This window comes from Bombina bombina, chromosome 6, assembly GCF_027579735.1.
Source record: "Bombina bombina isolate aBomBom1 chromosome 6, aBomBom1.pri, whole genome shotgun sequence".
Lineage (NCBI taxonomy): Eukaryota > Metazoa > Chordata > Amphibia > Anura > Bombinatoridae > Bombina > Bombina bombina.
In genome coordinates, this window is record NC_069504.1 from 763,086,768 (window position 1) to 763,108,245 (window position 21,478).

At 36.0% G+C, this 21,478-nt stretch overlaps 4 non-coding genes across 4 annotated transcripts; all 4 read right to left on the reverse strand.

Moving 5' to 3' along the window:
* Positions 1–632: 632 nt before the first annotated feature.
* On the reverse strand, positions 633–729 carry LOC128665400 (small nucleolar RNA U13). Its single transcript, XR_008403153.1, has one exon. It is a non-coding gene; the product is annotated as a small nucleolar RNA U13 (small nucleolar RNA).
* A 4,742-nt stretch (positions 730–5,471) lies between these two features.
* Positions 5,472–5,568, reverse strand: LOC128665404 (small nucleolar RNA U13). Its single transcript, XR_008403157.1, has one exon. It is a non-coding gene; the product is annotated as a small nucleolar RNA U13 (small nucleolar RNA).
* A 6,528-nt stretch (positions 5,569–12,096) lies between these two features.
* LOC128665409 (small nucleolar RNA U13) lies at positions 12,097–12,193 on the reverse strand. Its single transcript, XR_008403161.1, has one exon. It is a non-coding gene; the product is annotated as a small nucleolar RNA U13 (small nucleolar RNA).
* A 5,830-nt stretch (positions 12,194–18,023) lies between these two features.
* On the reverse strand, positions 18,024–18,120 carry LOC128665388 (small nucleolar RNA U13). Its single transcript, XR_008403142.1, has one exon. It is a non-coding gene; the product is annotated as a small nucleolar RNA U13 (small nucleolar RNA).
* Positions 18,121–21,478: the final 3,358 nt, after the last annotated feature.

Here is a 21,478-nt window from a genome sequence, read left to right on the forward strand (position 1 = left end):
AGTGAGCACAATTTCATCTATATGACACACATGAACTAGCTCTGTCTAGCTGTAAAAAACTGTCAAAATGCCCTGACATAAGAGGCAGCCTTCAAGGGCTTATACATTTGCATATAAGCCTACCTAGATTTAGCTTTCAACAAAGAATACAAAGAAAACAGCAAATTTGATGATATAAGTAAATTGAAAAGTTGTTTAAAAATGTATGCCCTATCTAAATCATGAAAGTTTAATTTTGACTAGACTGTCCATTTAAGAGTTCAGGGTGACACTGGAAAGCCAGGTTACTTTCATGTGCAGGGTAGGTACTACTTGATCTTAGCTAGACACACTGGGCAGGTAGTCGTTCTGGGTCTCCCCTATGACACTTAGGTAGACCCCAAAGGTCAACCACCAACATGAGCTTTGGATGGCACAAGCACAGAAGAATCTCAGGATCCCCTTCACGTAAGAATACACAGCCCTCCTCTAATTAAGTCCTCCCACACCCTGCTAAGAAAAATTCAGGGTGAAACTAGAAAACCCCTACAATACCAGGCCTCCCCTACTAACAATATGGTATAGTCTAGATTTTAGACTATTAAGCTTTTATATCTATTTGCTAACTGAAAACCAGTTGACTTCTAGTTCTAAATCAGAAGGGCATTGTGTCAGATCGTAACATAAGGGAAGACACATTTCATGCAACTGCATGACCACCCACTCATCCTGTGTAAGAACCAGAAGGATCAAATTGTTTTCTTACAAAACAATTACCCAACCTAATGCATTTCTGTTTAAAGTAATGGTGATTATTATTATTATTATTATTATTATTATTATGCTACCAAAACCATATTGTTTTCACTGTTCAAATTGGATTTTTTAACATTGTTATAAATTCCACAAATATATTTAAAAAAATTGGGTTACAAATAATATTTACTATGCTAATATATATACACCCATTTTTACCAATCAACCTGCAATACTTTTGAATGGTTAAAAGTTAATGGGACATTTAACTCTTAAAATATTTGACAGAGCACTTTTCAAACATCTTAACAATATTTTTTGTTGGTTTAATCATTCTTTATTTATTGTCTGTGCAACAGTGAAGAACAAAAAATAACAACTTTTCACATTTTACTGCTCATTCATCATGTGGCTAATAGTACAAAGTTACTCCAATTTAATCCCTAACAAGTTATAACTACAAGCAGCACCAAATAACAAATATTTACCTAAAAGCAATAAATACTAAATTATTCTAATCCTCAAAAAAAGGGAGAAATCTTTTACAATTTTTTTAATTATTTTTATAAATTTAATTTTGATTGAGCTTTTGGAGATAATATTAAGGTGTTTTTTATTTCAAGGTCAAAATTATCTACAGATCAGGGGCATATAATGGCCTAGGCCAACAAGGCCAGCAGATTTGGGAGCGGCAGCACATCTGTCCTATCCTCTCTCTAAAAGCCAGCACACAGTACAGTGAGCGATAAAGTGCAGGCTTTTACAGAGAAGACAAGGCACATGCGCTGATTAAGGTCGCTCTTTACAGGTAGTGTTCCTTTAAACCGTTGCTTCATTTAGAGCTGCCAGCATTTTTGCAGTGGAAGCGTTCTTGGTGAGAAACTTGCCCGGGGATATGCTTCCAAGGTGAGGCTGGAGGAGAAGACCTAGTGCCGATATGCTGCCTCCCCTTATCAGCTGTGGTGGGTCTGCAAGCGCAGTGCTTATTGCAGGTCTTAGCAGCTAACAGACTGGATGCGCCTGTGCACTTCTTAGATCAGCTTGTGATGTATAATCATAAACTCTCAGTGATTAATGTATGTAATGTATGTTAGCTACTAATAGCTAGCTTTATCTGCATTCATGAATCCATAAATAGGAAACGGACACTTAAAAAGTTTAATTACTTGAATAATGGTAATTAATGTATGCTGTTGCCTGTAAAGGGCAGTGATTGTTTCAAAGTGTATTTTTCTTTCCCTCCCTTCCTCTTTCCCTTTTTTCTCCCTCCCTTCCTCTCCCCCTCCCTCAACTCACTCCCTCAACTCACTCCCTCCCTCAACTCACTCCCTCAACTCCCTCCCTTCTTTCTCTCAACTCCCTCCCTTGCTCCCTCTCAACTCCCTCCCTTGCTCCCTTCTTTCACTCCTTTCTTTCCCTCACCACTTTTCTCTCTCTCTCTCTCCCTCCCTCCCTTCCTGCTTTCCTTTACCTCCCTTTTTTCCCCTCCCATGAGTGCCTAGGGCAGCACAAAACATAAATACGCCACTGCTACAGATACAAAGAACAGCTATGGGTTCAAATGTTGCTCTAATTCTGCCAATTTTTTTTTATAAATATTTTTATGGCAGGTCATAATATCTCACAGATTACGTTTCAGACTAAAACAGGTTAAATGAACCTAGAAGAGTTTCAGACAGAGAATTATTATTAAAAAGGAGGGATTTATTTTATTTTTAGAGCTTTACAGAAATAAAATGAGTCTCCAAGTCATTACTTATTTATATAATGGTTTGCATCAAAAAACTAACACAATGACCCAGAACAGGAATAAACTGATGTCATAACTGTAAAATTACATGACTTAAAGGGACACTCAAGTCAAAATGAAACTTTGATAATTGAGATAACGCATGCAATTTTAAACACATTTCCAATTTACCTCCATTAACACTTTTTCAGTCACTAGCTCCTACTGAGCATGTGCAAGAATTCACAGAATATACGTATATGCATTTGTGATTGGCTGATGGCTGTCACATGATACAGGGGGAGTGGAAATAGACATAACTTTGAAATTTGTCAGAACAAAGTCTACTACTCATTTGAAGTTCAGACTAAGGGGCCTTCAGGCTCACCGGAAACAGCAGTTATGAAGCAGCGGTCTAAAGACTGCTGCTCCATAGCTTGTCCACCTGCTCTGAGGCCGCCGACAGAAATCAACCCGATCAAATACGATCGGGTTGATTGACACCCAGTACGCGTATGCTGTCATCATTTATCGATGTGCAGCAGACATGATACGATACATTGTATCATGTCCGCTTGCACTATAATAAATCTACCCCTGAGCTATGGCATTGTCTTTTTATCATGCATTTGTTGATTATGTAAATCTACTGTATTTACTTGTCCTTTAAAGAAGCATAGTAACTAAGGATATTGTAACTAGGTCCAATGTCCACAGTAATAGTACAGCTCTTTATAACAAGTTTTCTTTTCCACTGTGTCTTAGAATTGAAACAAATATAAGTAAAGCTATATAATCCAAGTCTTATAAAACACATAAACTTAAAAACAAAACTGTACTAAATATTAGTATTCTGAGATATTCATAGCACCTTGCAATTATGATTTTCATATTTAGGGTAGAAAATGCCTGTAGTGAGGAGTAGAGTGTGAGAGGACAGATATGAGGGTGAATGTAGAATATTTAGTTTGAGGATTAAAGGAAACTAATCATGTCTCTGTAACTATTTTTAATATGGCTAATTATTCTGTTATGGTAATTCTGCCATCTAGTGGGTAAAAAAGAAAGTGAATATCAATAGGCAGGAAAATATTAATTTTACTGTTAGGGATTTACAGGTGAGCAGATGACCTCTTCTAAATCAAGAGGGAACAGGGAATTACAACTCAAGAGGAAAGAATCCTTTTGGATAAATAAATTGGAAACTTTAGCCCCTAGAGGCATATACAGGGAAATAGACATGACAGTCTTTTTGTAAACTTCAATATATTGCAGACAATGTTCAGTTCTCTGTTTATAAGTTACATGCAGTATAAATGAATTTATCATATGAAAAAATGTACAAAAGATATAAGTAACAGCAGTTTGGTTTTAATGATACTTTGTTTATCTATATATAAATGAATTATGTTCTTGACCACCAGGTGGTGGTATACTGTGTTTTTAAATGTGTGTTTTTGTATCAAGGTGAGGTAATGGTTAAATCATATGGTATTTAAGGAGCAGCTCACAGGTGTTCTGGATTAGCATGAGTAAGGGTTAACGCCCGAAACGTTGCATTTGGTGCTGGGTGTCTATGCTGTATGAAGCTGTAAAGGATAAATAAATGCTATAAAACTTGCAAAACCATTTTCCTTCAAATGGTTGCTGTGGACTTCAGTTGTTACTAAATTAAGCCAGGAGATGACCCTTTGTACATAGGGTATATCATCTCCTCCCTCCGCAGCCCAGGTTTTGAGATAAGGGCCAAAATGTTGGGTAACCATTTAAAACATCTATGTCATCATAATTACTTCATGCAACATTCAAACAGTGTATAAAGAAAAAGTATTTCTCCCATTACAGTTTATTACGTCTAAGATTGTAGTCCTGTAAAAGCAGTGAAAAATAGCTTATATACAATGTGGATTCTTTTACCTCGATAGGCTAATACTATCTGCATCAAAAGTTCTATGAAAAATGCTTTTTCTTTTTTGAACTACAATCGGCAGGGGGTCCACATCTGGTTTCCCCCATAACACTTAGGGAGACCCCAAAGGAAAACCGCCACCGTTAGCTCTGGCGTGCACAAACACATGCAAGGGAAAACATCAGGACCCCCCTAACCAAGAATGCACAATCCTCCCCCAACCAAAGTCTGCCTAGGTTTAGCTTTCAACAAAGAATACCAAGAAAACAAAGCAAATGTGATGATATAAGTAAAATGGAAAATTGTTTAAAAATTCATGCCCTATCTGAATCATGAAAGTTTATTTTTTTTACTAGACTAGACTATTTTTTCCTTAATTCCTAACATCTAATTACTATATACATATATTCACATATTCACAAATTTACACAGCTAACGTGTCCAATATTCCAAATCCAAGCCAATAATCCTTGCCAAATCTCAAAATCCAAAATAATCAGTCAAAATTCAATTTCTTCAAATCATTTCTCAATAATCTTTCCCGGTGGAAAGGCAAAAAATAGCCAGGCTGGCGTATAATAAAGGGTAACCACTACTGTATACTCTGAAGGGTCCAATACAAGCAAGAGGAGGTTTCACAGCCCCCCAAGCAAGATACCAAAGTCCCCCTCGACCAAGCAGTCCCATACCCTGCTAGGAAGGTTTCAGGGTGACACCGGAAAACCACCTAAAACCCGGTCACCCCTACTACCCCAATATGCAATGCAGGGTAAGTACTATACTTGATCTTAGCTACATCACACTAGACAGGGAGTCCACTTCTGGTCTCCCCATGACACTTATGTAGGCCCCAAAGGTTGACCACCAGGTCCAGGAGCTTTGGATGGCACAAGCACATGCAAGGGAGAACTTCAGGATCAAACAATAATACACAGCCCTCCCCAACCAAGGCCTCCCACACGCTGCTAGGAAGGATTCAGTGTGAAACTGGAAAACCACTACAATTCCAGGTCTCCCCTACATAGCATAATCTAGATTCCAGACTACTAAACTTTCATTTAAGTTTATTAATTTAAAACCAGTTGACTTCTAGTTCTAAATCAGAAGGGTATTGTGTCAGGTCGTAACATAAGGGAAGACACATTTCATGACACTGCATGACCACCCACTCATCCTGTGTAAGAACCAGAAGGATCAAATTGTTTTCTTACAAAGAAATTACCCAACTTAATGCATTTCTGTTTAAAGTAATGGTGATTATTATTTTTTATTATTATTATTATTATTATTATTTTGCTACCAAAACCTTATTGTTTCCACTGTTCAAATTATATTTTCTTACATTGTTACAAATAATATTTACAATGCAAATATATACACCCATTTTTACCAATCAACCTGCAATACTTTTAAATGGTTCAAATGTAAAGGAACATTAAACTTTTAAAATGTATATCATGTATTTGAGAGAGCACTTTTCAAACATCAATATATTTTGTTGTTGTTTTAACAATTCTTTCTTTATTGTATGTTCAACAGTGAACAACAAAAATAACTTTTCATATTTTACTCATTCATCATGTGACTAATAGTACATACAAAGTTACTCCAATTTAATTTACAAGCAGCACCAAATAACACATATTTACTTAAAAGCAATAAATATTATACTAACAATATTATTTATATATATATATATATATATTTACATCTTCAATGTTTATTTTTTATTGAGATTTTTGAGATAATATAAAGGTGTTTTTTTAATTTCAAGAGCAATATTATCTACAGATACAACGAACAGCTATGGGTTCAAATGTTGCTCTAATTTTGCCAATATTTTTTATAAATATTGTTATGGCAGGTCATAATATCTCACAGATGACGTTTCAGACTAAAACAGGTTAAATGAACCTAGAAGACTTTCAGACAGAGAATTATTATTAAAAAGGAGAGATTTCATCATGCAAATGAAAGAGCACTATTGATACATTGATACGCTATTGAAATAAAATGAGTTTACAAGTCATTGCTAATATAAGCACGGCTTGCATCAAAAACTAACACAATGATCCAGAACCAATGTCATAACTGTAAAATTACATGGTCCAATGTCCACAGTAATAGTACAGCTCTTTTTAACAAGTTTTCTTTTCTTCAAGACTCATTATCCTCAGGCATGGTACCCCAGGATTGGCGTAAAGCTGATGTGGTGCCACTCTTCAAAAAGGGAAGCAGGGATGATCCAGGAAGCTATAGACCAGTTAGTCTGACATCAATAGTGGAGAAGATATTTGAAGGGATTATAAGGCATTATATTGATGAGCATATTCGTGTAAACAAGATTATGAGTTCTAATCAGCATGGCTTTAGGAGAAATAGATCATGTCAAACTAATCTAATTAGATTCTACAAGGAAGTAAGTAAAAATATAGATAAAGGGGAATCAGTTGATGTGATATACTTAGATTTTGCAAAGGCATTTGATACAGTGCCACATGAGAGATTAATGCACAAAATTAAGGGACTGGGAATAGCTGAAAATGTTAGCTCATGGATAAATAACTGGATAAAAGATAGGGAGCAACGAGTAGTAGTAAATGGATCATACTCAGATTGGACAAAGGTAATCAGTGGTGTCCCCCAGGGATCAGTACTGGGCCCTGTTCTTTTTAATATTTTTATAAATGACTTGGAGCAAGGATTAAATAGCGACATCTCTATTTTTGCAGATACTAAGTTAAGTAAGGTCATTAGGTCAGAGCAGGACAAACTCTCTTTACAAAGGGATTTGCTAAAATTAGAACTATGGGCAAGTGAATGGAAAATGAGATTTAATACGGAAAAATGCAAGGTTTTACATTTTGGAAGTAAAAATAAGCAGGCTACGTATTTTTTAAATGGGACAAGACTTAGCCAAACACAGGAGGAAAGGGATTTGGGAGTAGTAATAGATAACAAGCTAAAGATGGGTGCACAATGCAGGGCAGCGGCTTCAAAGGCTAATAAGATACTCGCATGTATTAAAAGAGGCATTGATTCAAGGGAGGAAAGCATCATTCTGTCATTATATAAAGCCCTGGTAAGACCTCACCTTGAGTTTGGAGTGCAGTTCTGGGGACCGATTGCTAAAAAAGATATTGCAGAACTAGAAAAAGTTCAGAGAAGGGCCACAAAGCTAATAAGGGGATTGGAGAAATTAACCTATGAGGAGAGGCTAGCCAAACTGGGTCTGTTTTCTTTAGAAAAAAGGCGCTTGAGAGGTGACATGATTACTTTATATAAATATATTCAAGGCCCATATACAGAGATGGCAGAAGCTCTGTTTATTCCAGGAAAATTGTTTCTGACAAGAGGTCATAATTTAAGGTGGGAGGAAAGGCGATTTAATCTCCTGCAACGGAAACATTTTTTCACTGTAAGAGCAATAAAATTGTGTAACTCATTACCAAAGGAGGTAGTGAATGCCAATACCATAGATACATTTAAAAATAGTCTGGATACATTTCTGTATATAAACAAAATTCATGGATATGATTGCTAGTATTAAATGGGTCACATTTTAATTGGGTTATTTAAGCTTAACTGGAGCTTTTTGTAAGTATTTTAGATTTGTATAGGTTGAACTCGATGGACTTCAGTCTTTTTTCAACCTTATCTACTATGATACTATGTTACTATGTTACTGTGTCTTAGAATTAAAACAAAAATAAGTGAAGCTATATAATCCAAGTTTTATAAAACACATAAACTTAAAACCAAAACTGAACGAAATATTAGTATTCTGAGATATTCATTGCACCTTGCAATTATGATTTTCATATTTAGGGTAGAAAATGCCTGTAGTGAGAAATAGAGTGTGAGAGGGCAGATATGAAGGTGAATGTAGAATATTTAGTTAGAGGATTAAAGGAAACTAATCATGTCTCTATAACTATTTTTATTTTTCTGTTATGGTAATACTGCCATCTAGTGGGTAAAAAATAAAGTGAATATTAATAGGCAGGAAAATATTAATTTTACTGTTAGGGATTTACAGGTGAGAAGATGCTCTCTTCTAAATCGAGACAGGAGGTGACTCCTTGTAAATAAGGGTATATCATTTCATCCCTCTGCTGCCCCAGCCACAGGAGATAAGGGCCAAAATGTTGGGTAAACATTTATAACATCTCTGTCATCATATTTACTTCAAGCATCATTCAGTTTATAAAGAAAAAGTATTTCTCCCATTATGGTTATAATATGTCTAAGTTTGTAGGCCTGTAAAAGCAGTGAAAAATAGCTTAGATACAATGTGGTTTCTATTGCCTCGGTAGGATAATTCTATCTGCAACATAGTCATAGGTTCTATGAAAAATGCTTATAATAAAGGACTACACGTGTGTAGAAAAAAGAGAAACACAAAACAGAACAAAGTAGAGTGAAACAATTACTCTATGGAGTTACCATCAACTTCGAGGCAAGTTTAGAATGGCAATAAAAGATTGTATATTTATTATCAGCCCCAAGAGTCTGTCTGCTGATAAAACCTGGCCATGGTGCAGGCTTGAAAATCTGGATGTGGAGGTTGAGTTAGCCAGTTCATTGAACCTGAAAGTCTCAGTGTTGCGTCGGCTGGCGGTACTTTTGGTAAGCTCCAGGACCATGGTGCGCCATACAATTTTTTGGGGACTTCAATTAGCAAAATGTGTTCATCACAAAAGCGGTGTTGTTAGATTGGTAGCGTGTCATCACAATGACAATGACCCCCCCAAGCATCCATAAAGGCACATCCAGCATTGGTATCTTTCCCTAAATGAATAGACATAGACATGCTATTGGTGCCTGTCCCGTCTGCAGAGACATATTTGATACTCCTGTGCATTCCAAGAATGATGATGATGTAAAAGATGAACACTGCTCACTGGTGCAGGGACTTATGAAAGTGAAGCTTGCAGCGTTAGTAGGTGAGTTGCATAAACTTGTTGAGGGTCCCATTGTAGACTAAAATTCTATAGGCAGAAAGATTGTGTTATTCAGTCATTTAGGCCTCCCTTGTTGGTTACTTGTTTCAGCTGCACACATAGCTGTATTGACGCCATTCAAGGAATTTGCATTGGAGCTCCATCAGGTGTTGTATGTATTATGCATCTTGAACAATAATAACGCAGCATTAAGTAACTCAGCAACTCAGAATAAATATATTTTCTTCCCCCATTTAGACCATTATATATATATTAATTCATACATACACTACACTACACACTACACTACACTACAATGGGGCTCTATCAAGTATTTTTAGCATGTGTCTCTCAAAGTTCTTCAGATGTTGGCTGAAGTGATTTTGCGAACCTGTATCCCCCATGGGGGCATTTTCGGCTGTTGTATTGTGAGGATTATAGGCGGTTCTGCTCTCTTCTTTGTTTACAAACTCAGTGCATGGGTGCTTCTGTGCTCAGTTAAGGGGGTGCTTTACCTAATTGTTATCCGCCGCCTTAGGCCTCTGTCATCTCATCCTGTGCTCTAGTGTCAGGAATGCAGCAAATACCGTGATATATAGCGCACTACTAAGTACTACTATTGTATAAATGGCAAATGATGAATTATTACTTTAGAATGTCTCCAAAAATCAGCGGATACTCGGCTATAGCTCTTGAGAAGTGCAACCATTCAAACTTGCTGTTTGGACACGCCCACCATTGTTTTTTCTTTTTTTTATCATTATTATTAATTTTATGCAGTACAAGAACATACATTTTACAGAAGTAATAAGCAGGACTAAGGCAGGAACACAGCTTTATTGAAAATAATTTGAACAAAGTAAATCAAGTTATTTAGTAATCACTGGAATTTATTGGTAATTTTACCCAAAATGCATTTGTCAATACAAATCATAATGAAGTCTGATCTAGAATATTGAGTGGACAGTGCACTTAAGAGCGCCCTCTGTTGGATATCACGCTCTCCTGGAATCGGCAGCATTATGTGCAAGCTAAAGACAGTGCAAACCAGGAAGGTCCAAACAATTGTATGAGCACAATGTGCCCCTTTAGATCTTATACAACAGCCAGTTCTCTTTTTTTATGTATTTAGCTTTAACGATAGATAGATAGATAGATAGATAGATACAAACAAGGGTGGGACAAGGAGCAGATAGGTCTAGACCTGGGCACAGCAGTTAAGTGACACCAGCCCACCAATGAATGTCTTCCCCCGTTTACACCAATAAATATTCATTCATACCACATATACTACAATTTACCAGGCCTTGAGTTGAGAAACACTGCTATATGCAATTCAGAAAAAGTACTACACTTGATCATATTAACAGCTGATTTCTTCCATAATACTTAGAGAGACCCCACTAGCGACCACCACAAACTCAGGTGTCTTTCCACACAAGATTATTCTGTGCTCCTACAACCTGCTAGAAAAGATTCTAAGTGAGACTAGAAAACCACTGCAATATCAGGTCTTCCCTACTACTCGCATACGCAATGCGGGATAAGTATTTTTCTTTTCAAGAAATACAACAGGCAGGGGCTCCACATCTGGTTTTCCCCATATGACTTAGGGAGACCCTAAAGGGGTCTGGAGGGCACAAACACATGCAAGGGAAACCTCAGGACCCCCCCTTAGTAAGAATGCACAGTCGTCCCCCAACCAATGCCTCTCACACCTTGCTATTAAAGAGACAGTCAGCTCCTGAATATTTATTGTTCAAAAAGATATATAATCCCTTCATTAACCATTCCCTATTTTTTGCATAACAAACACAGTTATATTCCTGCCAGGACTCATTTGTCTACATCAGCACAAAGGTCCGATGTAAACAAAAGAGTAAAACTAGAAATAATGCGATTGTTGCATGATTTTAATGATATAGGAAGCAGTTACTGTTTCAGGACAGCCAAGCAACTAGGACGCTCCATGCTGTACTAACGGTGCTAAAGCCCAACACGGTTAGGACAGCATGGAACGTCCTAATGCCGGGACGTCCTAATGCCGGGAAGGGGTTAATAAAAATTTTACATCTGTGAATACTTTGTATCTAAACCTCTGCAGGCAGCCCCCTTATAGCAGTTCTTTTGACAGACTTCCATTTTACCCAATTAGTGCTGACTCCTAGGTAAATCCACAGGAGTGAGCACAATTTCATCTATATGACACGCATGAACTAGCGCTGTCTAGCTGTAAAAAACTGTCAAAATGGTCTGACATAAGAGGCGGCCTTCAAGGGCTTATAAATTTGCATATAAGCCTACCTAGATTTAGCTTTCAACAAAGAATACATAGCAAATTTGATTATATAAGTAAATTGGAAAGTTGTTTAAAAATGTATGCCCTATCTAAATCATGAAAGTTTAATTTTGACTAGACTGTCCCTTTAGGAGTTCAGGGTGACACTGGAAAGCCAGGTTACTTTCATGTGCAGGGTAGGTACTACTTGATCTTAGCTAGACACACTGAGCAGATAGTCATTCTGAGTCTCCCCTATGACACTTAGGTAGACCCCAAAGGTCGACCACCAACGTGAGCTTTGGATGGCACAAGCACAGAAGAATCTCAGGATCCCCTTCTAGCAAGAATAAACATCCCTCCCCCAACCAATGTCTCCCACACCCTGCTAGGAAAAATTCCTACAATACCAGGTCTCCCCTACTAAGAATATGGTATAATCTAGACCTTAGACTACTTAGCTTTTATTTCTGTTTATTAACTTAGTTGACTTCTAGTTCTAAATCAGAAGGGTATTGTGTCAGGTCGTAACATAAGGGAAGACATATTTCATGCAACTGCATGACCACCCACTCATCCTGTGTAAGAACCAGCAGGATCAAATTGTTTTCTTGCAAAACAATTACCCAACCTAATGCATTTCTTTTTAAAGTAATGGTGATTATTTATTATTATTATTTTGCTACCAAAACTGTATTGTTTTCACTGTTCAAATTAGATTTTTTAACATTGTTATAAATTCCACAAATATATTTTAAAAAATTGGGTTACAAATAATATTTACTATGCTAATATATATACACCCATGTTTACCAATCAACCTGCAATACTTTTGAATGGTTAAAAGTTAATGGGACATTTAACTCTTAAAATGTATATCATGCATTTGACAGAGCACTTTTCAAACATCTTAACAATATTTTTTGTTGTTTTAATCATTCTTTATTTATTGTCTGTGCAACAGTGAAGAACAAAAAATATTTTTTTATGGGGCACCATACAATTTATTGGGGACTTTAATTTGCAAAATGTGTTCATCACAAAAGCGATATTGTTAGATGGGAAGCGTGTCATCGTAATGCTCGTGGCTGTCCAGAAATCCCCCCCCAAGCTGCCATAAAGGCACATCCAGCATCGGTGTCTGTCCCACCTGCAGAGACATATTTGATACTCCGGTGGTCTCCGAAAATGATGATTTTGTGAAAGATTAACGCTGCTCACTGGTGCAGGGATGTGTGAAAGTGGAGCTTGTAGTGTTAGTAGGTGAGTTGCATAAACTTGTTGAGGGTCCCATTGTAGAGTAAAATTCTATAGGCAGAAAGATTGTGTTATTCAGTCGTTTAGGCCTCCCTTGTTGGTTACTTGTTGCGGCTGCACACATAACTGTATTGACGCCATTCAAGGAATTTGCATCCGGAGCACCATCACTAGTTGTATGTATTGTGCGTCTTGTGCAATAGTAACTCAGCATCAAATGGTGCACTATCAAGTAGTTTTAGCATGAGTCTCTCAAAGTTCTTCAGATGTTGGCTGCAGTGATTTTGCAAACCTGTTTCCCCCATGGTGGCCATTTTCGGCTGTAGTATTGTGAGGATTATAGGCATTTCTGCTCTCTTCCTTGTTTACAAACTCAGTGTATGGGTGCTTCTGTGTTCAGTTAACCCTTTCGTGACCGGGTTATAAAGTCTACATCGGAACAACGTTCCGATGTAAACAAATTGAAATTGCGAGATTTCAGTTATGGGATCGGGTCTGGGGGGCGTCCCTATGACTCTAGGAACGCCCTCTAGAGCACGATCAAATCCTGCAAGCGCAGATGGCTTCAGGACAGCCGTTGGCTATGACGTTGTATTCCGTCATAACGCCTTTAAAGCCCAGTGCCATTGTGACGGAATACAACGGCATAACGGCGGCAAAAGGTTAAGGCAGGTTACCTAGAAAACAGAGGGGTATGCTTGACCTAATTGCTAGCCACCGCATTAGGCCTCTGTCATCTAATCCTGTGCTCTAGTGTCAGGAATGCAGCAAATACTGTGATATATAGCGCACTACTAAGTAGTACTATTGTATAAATGGCAAATGATTAATTATTACTTTAGAATGTCTCCAAAAATCAGCGGATTAACAGATGCTCGGCTATAGTTCTAGAGAAGTGCAACCATTCAGACTCTCGCTGTTTGGACACGCCCACCATTGTTTTTTATTTTTATGATCATTATTATAATTTTTTGCAGTACAGGAGCCCTCTGTTGGATATTACGCTTGTACATTTTCACGCTCTCCAGGAATCAGCAGCATATGTTCAGGCTTAAGACAGTGAAAACCAGGAAGGTCCAAATAATTGTGCCCCTTTAGTGCTTATACAACAGCCACTTCTCTTGCGATACCATATAGGAAGTAGCTATCGTTGAAGGACAGCCAAACAGCTAGGACGCTCTATGCCGTACTAACGGCATAGAACGTCCTAATGGCGGGAAGGGTTAAATAAACTTTTTACCTCTATGAATACTTTGTATCTAAGCCTCTGCAGGCTGCCCCCTTATAGCAGTTATTTTGACAGACCTCTATTTTAGCCAATTAGTGCTGACTCCTAGGTAAGTCCACAGGAGTAGATTTTTGCCAATATTTTTTTATAAATATTTTTATGGCAGGTCATAATATCTCACAGATGAAGTTTAAGACTAAAACAGGTTAAATAATCCTAGAAGATTTTCAGACAGAGAATTATTATTAAAAAAGGAGGGATTTCATCATGCAAAAGAAAGAGCACTATTGATACATATAAAAAAAAGTTTTGTTTTTTTAAAGGGATACTAAACCCAATTTTTTTCTTTCAGGATTCAGATAGAGCAGGCAATTTTAAGCAACTTTCTAATTTTCTCCTATTATCATTTTTTCTTTGTTCTCTTGGTATTTTTATTTGAAAATGCAGGAAAGTATGTTAAGGAGCCATCCCATTTTTGGTTCAGCACCTCGGTGGAGCTTGCGGATTGGTTTGCTACATTTAGCCACCAATCAGGAAGCACTACCCAGGGTGCTGAACCAAAAATGGTCTGGCTCTTAAAGGGACAGTAAACACCAGAATTTTTGTTGTTTAAAAAGGTAGATAATCTGTTTATTACCCATTCCCCAATTTTGCATAACCAACACAGTTATAATAATATACTTTTTACCTCTGTGATTACCTTGTATCTATGCCTCTGCAAACTGCCCCCTTATTTCAGTTCTTTTGACAGACATGCATTTTTAGCCAATTAGTGCTGACTCCTAGGAGCTTCACGTGCCTGTGCTTAATGTTATCTATATGAAACACATGAACTAACGCCTTTTAGTGGTGAAAAACTGTCAAAATGCTTTCCGATTAGAGGCAGTCTTCAAGGTCTAAAAAATTAGCACATGAACCTCCTAGATTTAGCTTTCAACTAAGAATACCAAGAGAACAAAGCAAAATTGATAATAAAAGTAAATTGGAAAGTTGTTTAAAAATTACATGCCCTATTTAAATCATGAAAGATTTTTTTTTACTTTACTGTCCCTTTAAGCTTACATTCCTGCTTTTTCAAATAAAGATAGCAAGAGAACGAAGAAAATACGATAGTAGGAGTAAATTAGAAAGCTGCTTAAAATTGCATGCTCTATCTGAATCATGAAAGAAAAAAAAACGGGTTTAGTATCCCTTTAATAATTTTTATTTTAGAGCTTTTTTGAAATAAAATGAGTTTACAAGTCATTGCTTATTTATATAATGGTTTGCATTAAAAGTTACATAATGATCCAGAACAGGAATAAACCAATGTCATAACTGTCCCACGTAAAGAAGCATAGTAACTAAGGACCTTGTAACTAGGTCCAACGTCCACAGTAATAGTACAGCTCTTCTTAAAGGGACATAATACTCATATGCTAAGTCACTTGAAACTGATGCAGTATAACTGTAAAAAGCTGGCAGGAAAATATCACCTGAGCATCTCTATGTAAAAAAAGAAGATATTTTACCTCACAATTTCCTCAGCTAAACAGAGTAAGTTCTGTGTAAAAAGTTATACTTCAGCTGCTGTCCAGCTGCAGGTAAAAAAAAAATAAAAAAACTGAAGAAATGAACTGCAGCCAATCAGCATCCACACTGCTGAGGTCATGAACTCTTTTACTGTGATCTCATGAGATTTGACTTAAAGGGACACTGAACCCAAATGTTTTCTTTTGTGATTCAGATAGAGCATGCAATTTTAAGCAACTTTCTAATTTACTCCTATTATCAATTGTTCTTCATTCACTTGCTATCTTTATTTGGAAAAGAAGGCATCTAAGCTTCTTTTTTGGATCAGAACCCTGGACAGCACTTTTTTATTGGTGGATGAATGTATCCACCAATCAGCAAGAATAACCCAGGTTATTCACCAAAAATGGGCTGGCATCTAAACTTACGTTATTGCATTTCAAATAAAGATACCAAGACGATAAAGAAAATTTGATAATAGGAATAAATTAGAAAGTTGCTTAAAATTGCATGCTCTATCTGAATCACGAAAGAAAAAAAATTGGGTTCAGTGTCCATTTAACTCTCCTGAGGTTTCATAGTAAACTTCCTTAAACTGAATAGTAAAATTACAGGAGTGTGCACAAGGCTCACTCCCTTGCCTGTCCCAGGACTGATTTGCTGTTTAAAGTCCTTTGCAATGGGGTTTGAATACTTAGGACATTTTGAGGAAAAATATCTTCCTTTTTTACATAGAGATGTTCAGGTGATATTTTCAGACATCCCAACCTGCAAAAACTAATTTCAGGGAGGGGGCTTCACCCGCTACTATTGAACCCAAAAAGTAAATCAACTTCTTCTGTAATCACTGGAATTTATTGGTAATTTTACCCAAAATGCATTTGGCAATACAAATCATAATATAGTCTGATCTGAAATATTGAGTGGACAGTGCACTTAAATGCACATTAAACCCATCTTTTTATTTCATGATTCAGCTAGAGCATGCAATTTTAAACAACTTTCTAATTTACTTCTATTATCTACTTTGCTTCATTCTCTTGATATTCTTTGCTGAAAAGCATATCTAGATAGGCTCAGAAGCTGCGGATTGGTGGCTGCACATAGATGCCTCATATGATTGGCTCACCCATGTGCATTGCTATTTCTTAAACAAAGAATAGCTAAAGAACCAAGTAAATTAGATAATAGAAGTAAATTGGGATGTTGTTTAAAATTGTATTCTCGATCCAAATAATGAAAGAAAGAAAATTAGGTTTAATGTCCCTTTAAGAGCAGCCTCTGTTGGATATCACACTTGTACATTTTCACGCTTTACTGGAGACATGGAATCAGCAGCATTATGTGCAGGCTAAAGAGAGTAAAATCAGGAAGGTCCAAATAATTGTATGAGCACAATGTGCACCCACTGCTCTAGTTTATAGAGAGGTAGTAAAAGTCTATTTATAGAAAAGCTAATTTTTATATATTTAGCTTTAATGATAGATAGATAGATAGATAGATAGATAGATAGATGAATGATAGATAGATAGATAGATAGATACTAGTAGTTTGAATTAAAAAATAAAATAGGTTTCTTTGTGCTTTTCTAAGAAATATCTAACTACAAATGAAGTTGTTTTCTTTTCCCTCCAATAATTTTTTTAAGTTCATTTGTTACACCAAATGTTCTATAAACCTAGTAGCTAATACAATAAATCACATTATTTAAATTCCTTCATTACCTATTCCCCAGTTTTGCTTAACCAACACGGTTATAATAATTTACTTTTTACCTCTGTGATTACCTTGTATCTTAGCCTTTGCAAAAAGCCACCTTTATTTGTGCCCTCTCATAAGTAACTCCACGGGTACGAGCACAGTATTATCTCTATGGCACGGACAAACTAACACCCCCTAGCTGTGAAAAAAAAATATGAGGCGGTCTTCAAGGGTTTAGAAAATAATATATGAGCCTAACTAGGTTTAGCTTTCAACAAAGAATATTAAGAGAACAAAGCAAATTTGATGATAAGCGTAAATTGGAAAGATGTTTAAAAATGCATAACCAATCTGAATCATGAACGTTTAATTTTGACAAAACTGTCCCTTTAAGAGTTCAAAGTGACACTGAAAACCAGGTCACTTTCATATGCAATGCAGAGTAGGTATTACACTTAATCTTACTTACATCACACTAAGCAGGGAGTCAACTTCTGGTCTCCCCTATGACACTTAAGAAGGGCTTTGGAGAGCACAAGCACGGGAGAACCTCAGGATCCCCTTCAAACAATAATACCCAGCCCTCCCCAACCAAGGCCTCACACAATCTGCTTAAAAGGATTTTGGGTGACCTTGGAAAACCACAACACCAGATCTTCACTTCTACTCCTTTAGACTACTAAGCCTTTATTTCTATTCGCTAACTGAAAACCAGTTGACTTCTAGTTCTAAATCAGAAGGGTATTGTGTCAGGTCGTAACATAAGGGAAGACACATTTCATGCAACTGCATGACCACCCACTCATCCTGTGTAAGAACCAGAAGGATCAAATTGTTTTATTGCAAAACAATTACCCAACCTAATGCATTTCTGTTTAAAGTAATGGTGATTATTATCATTATTATTATTTTGCTACCAAACCTTATTGTTTCCATCGTTCAAATGATATTTTCTTACATTGTTATAATTTCCCCAAATACATTTTAAAAAATTGTCTTGTTACAAATAATATTTACAGAGAGAGGTGCACGCACAGGAACGAACAACTGGCTCAATACCATTGTTAGTCTGTTCTATGGCGATTTACCACCCAGGTGGAGCTTTTTAGCCCAGTAATGCTTTTCACAGAGTAGAACTTTCCTGTAGTAAATCAGTCTGATCCCTCCTATTTCTCTATGGGAAAAAGGGGCAACCCGACGTGGACTCCTTGCTCAGTGTGCTTAGAGGAATATGGCTACACCTCACTGACGAGGCCCAATGAAGGCCAAAACGATTGTCTGGGGTTGCTGTATTCCTTGTTCAGAGAGGAATTGCCTGGTATTTCGGTGCTGGACTGACCGTCATAGGTGGGATCAGACTGATATACTACAGGAAAGTTCTTCTCTGTGAAAAGCATTACTGGGCTAAAAAGCTGCACCCAGGTGGTTATTTGCCATAGAACAGGCTAACAATGGTATTGAGCAGTTGTTCGTTCCTGTGAGTGCACTTCTTTCTGTACAAATTATATTTACTATGCTAATATATACACCAATTTTTACAAATCCACATGCAATACTTTTAAATGGTTAAAATTTAAAGGGACATTAAACTCTTAAAATGTATATCATGCATTTGAGAGAGCACTTTTCAAACATCTTAACAATATTTTTTTGTTGTTGTTTTAATAATTCTGTCTTTATTGTATGTTCAACAGTGAAGAACAAAAAAATAACAACTTGCAGGTGGATTTGTAAAAATAGGTGTTTATATTAGCATCGTAAATTTTATTTGTAACAAGACAATTTGTTAAAATGTATTTTGGGAAATTATAACAATATAACAAAAAATAATATGAACAGTGGAAACAATAAGGTTTTGGTAGCAAAATAATAATAATGATAATAATAATCACCATTACTTTAAAAAGAATGACATTAGATTGGGTAATTGCTTTGCAAGAAAACATGTTATCCCTAACATGCACCAAATTACAAATATTTATTTAGAAGTGATAACTGCTATATTATTATATTCTCAAAAGAAGGGAGACATAATTTACATTTTTTTAAATTATTTATATATATATATATTTACATCTTCAATTCTTCTTATTGATTGAGCTTTGGGAGATATCTGCACCTTAAAGGGACACTGAACCCATTTTTTTTTCTTTTGTAGTTCATGCAACTTTCTAATATATTCCTATTATCAATTTTCCTTCATTCAATTGTTATCTTTATTTGAAAAATCATGCATCTAAGCTTTTGTTTGGTTCAGAACTCTGACTTTTTTATTGGTGGATGAATGTATCCACCAATCAGCAAGAACAACCCAGGTTGTTAACCAAAAATGGGCCAGCATCTAAACTTACATTTTTGCATTTGAAATAAATACACCTAGCGAATGAAGAAAATTTGATAAAAGGAGTAAATTAGAAAGTTGCTTAAAATTTAATGCTCTTTCTGATCCACCAAAAATTTGGATTTAGTGTTTCTTTAACTTAATTCCAGTTGACTTCTAGTTCTAAATCAGAAAGGTATTGCGTCAAATCACAACATAAGAGAAGACACATTTCATGCAACTGCACAACCACTCATCCTATGCAAGAACAAAAAGGATCAAATTGTTTTCTTGCAAGACAATTACCCAACCTAATGCATTTCTGTTTAAAGTAATGGTGGTGATTATTATTATTATTATTATTATTATTATGCTACCAAAACCGTATTGTTTTCCCTGTTCAAATTATATTTTTTAACATTGTTATAATTTCCACAAATATACTTTAAAAATATAAAAAATATACTAAAAATATACTAAAAAATTGGGTTACAAATAATATTTACTATGCTAATATATACACCCATTTTTACCAATCAACCTGCAATACTTTTGAATGGTTAAAAGTTAATGGGACATTTAACTCTTAAAATGTATATCATGCATTTGACAGAGCACTTTTCAAACATCTTAACAATATTTTTTGTTGTTAAGCCCAGTGTAAATATGACGGAATAGAACGGCATAACGGCGTTAAAAGGTTAATCATTCTTTATTTATTGTCTGTGCAACAGTGTAGAACAAAAAATAACAACTTTTCACATTTTACTGCTCATTCATCATGTGGCTAAAAGTACAAAGTTACTCCAATTTAATCCCTAACAAGTTATAACTACAAGCACCACCAAATAACAAATATTTATCTAAAAGCAATAAATACTAAATTATTCTAATCCTCAAAAGAAGGGAGAAATCTTTTACAATTTTTATTTATTATTTTTATATATTTATTTTTGATTGAGCTTTTAGAGATAATATTAAGGTGTTTTTTATTATTTCAAGGTCAATATTATCTACAGATACAAAGAACAGCTATGGGTTCAAATGTTGCTCTAATTCTGCCAATATTGTTTTATAAATATTTTTATGGCAGGTATCTCACAGATGACGTTTCAGACTAAACTGGTTAAATGAACCTAGAAGAGTTTCAGACAGAATTATTATTAAAAAGGAGGGATTTATTTTATTTTTAGCGCTTTATTGAAATAAAATCAGTCTACAAGTCATTACTTATTTATATAATGGTTTACATAAAAAAAAAACTAACACAATGACCCAGAACAGGAATAAACCAATGTCATAACTGTAAACTTACATGACTTAAAGGGACACTCAAGTCAAAATTAAACTTTGATAATTGAGATAAAGCATGCAATTTTAAACACTTTCCCAAATTACTTCCATTAACACATTGTGCACAGTCTTTTTATATTTACACTTTTTCAGTCACTAGCTCCTAGTGAGCATGTGCAAGAATTCACAGAATATACGTATATGCATTTGTGATTGGCTGATGGCTGTCACATGATACAGGGGGAGTGGAAATAGACATAACTTTGAAATTTGTCAGAACAAAGTCTGCTACTCAATTGAAGTTCAGACTAAGAGCTATTTGCATTGTCTTTTTATCATGCATTTGTTGATTATGTAAATCTACTGTATTTACTTGTCCTTTAACCCTGTAACGCCATTAGGACGTTGTATTTCGTCCAAATTTTGCTGGGCTTTAGCACCGAAGGACGAAATACAACGTCCTAACCGCTTGGCTTTCCTGAAGCTACTGGTGCTTCGTTGTTGGGATCACGGTCTGGAGAGCGTGCCTAGCATCATATGGACACCCCCTGAGCGATCCCATCATTGAAATCT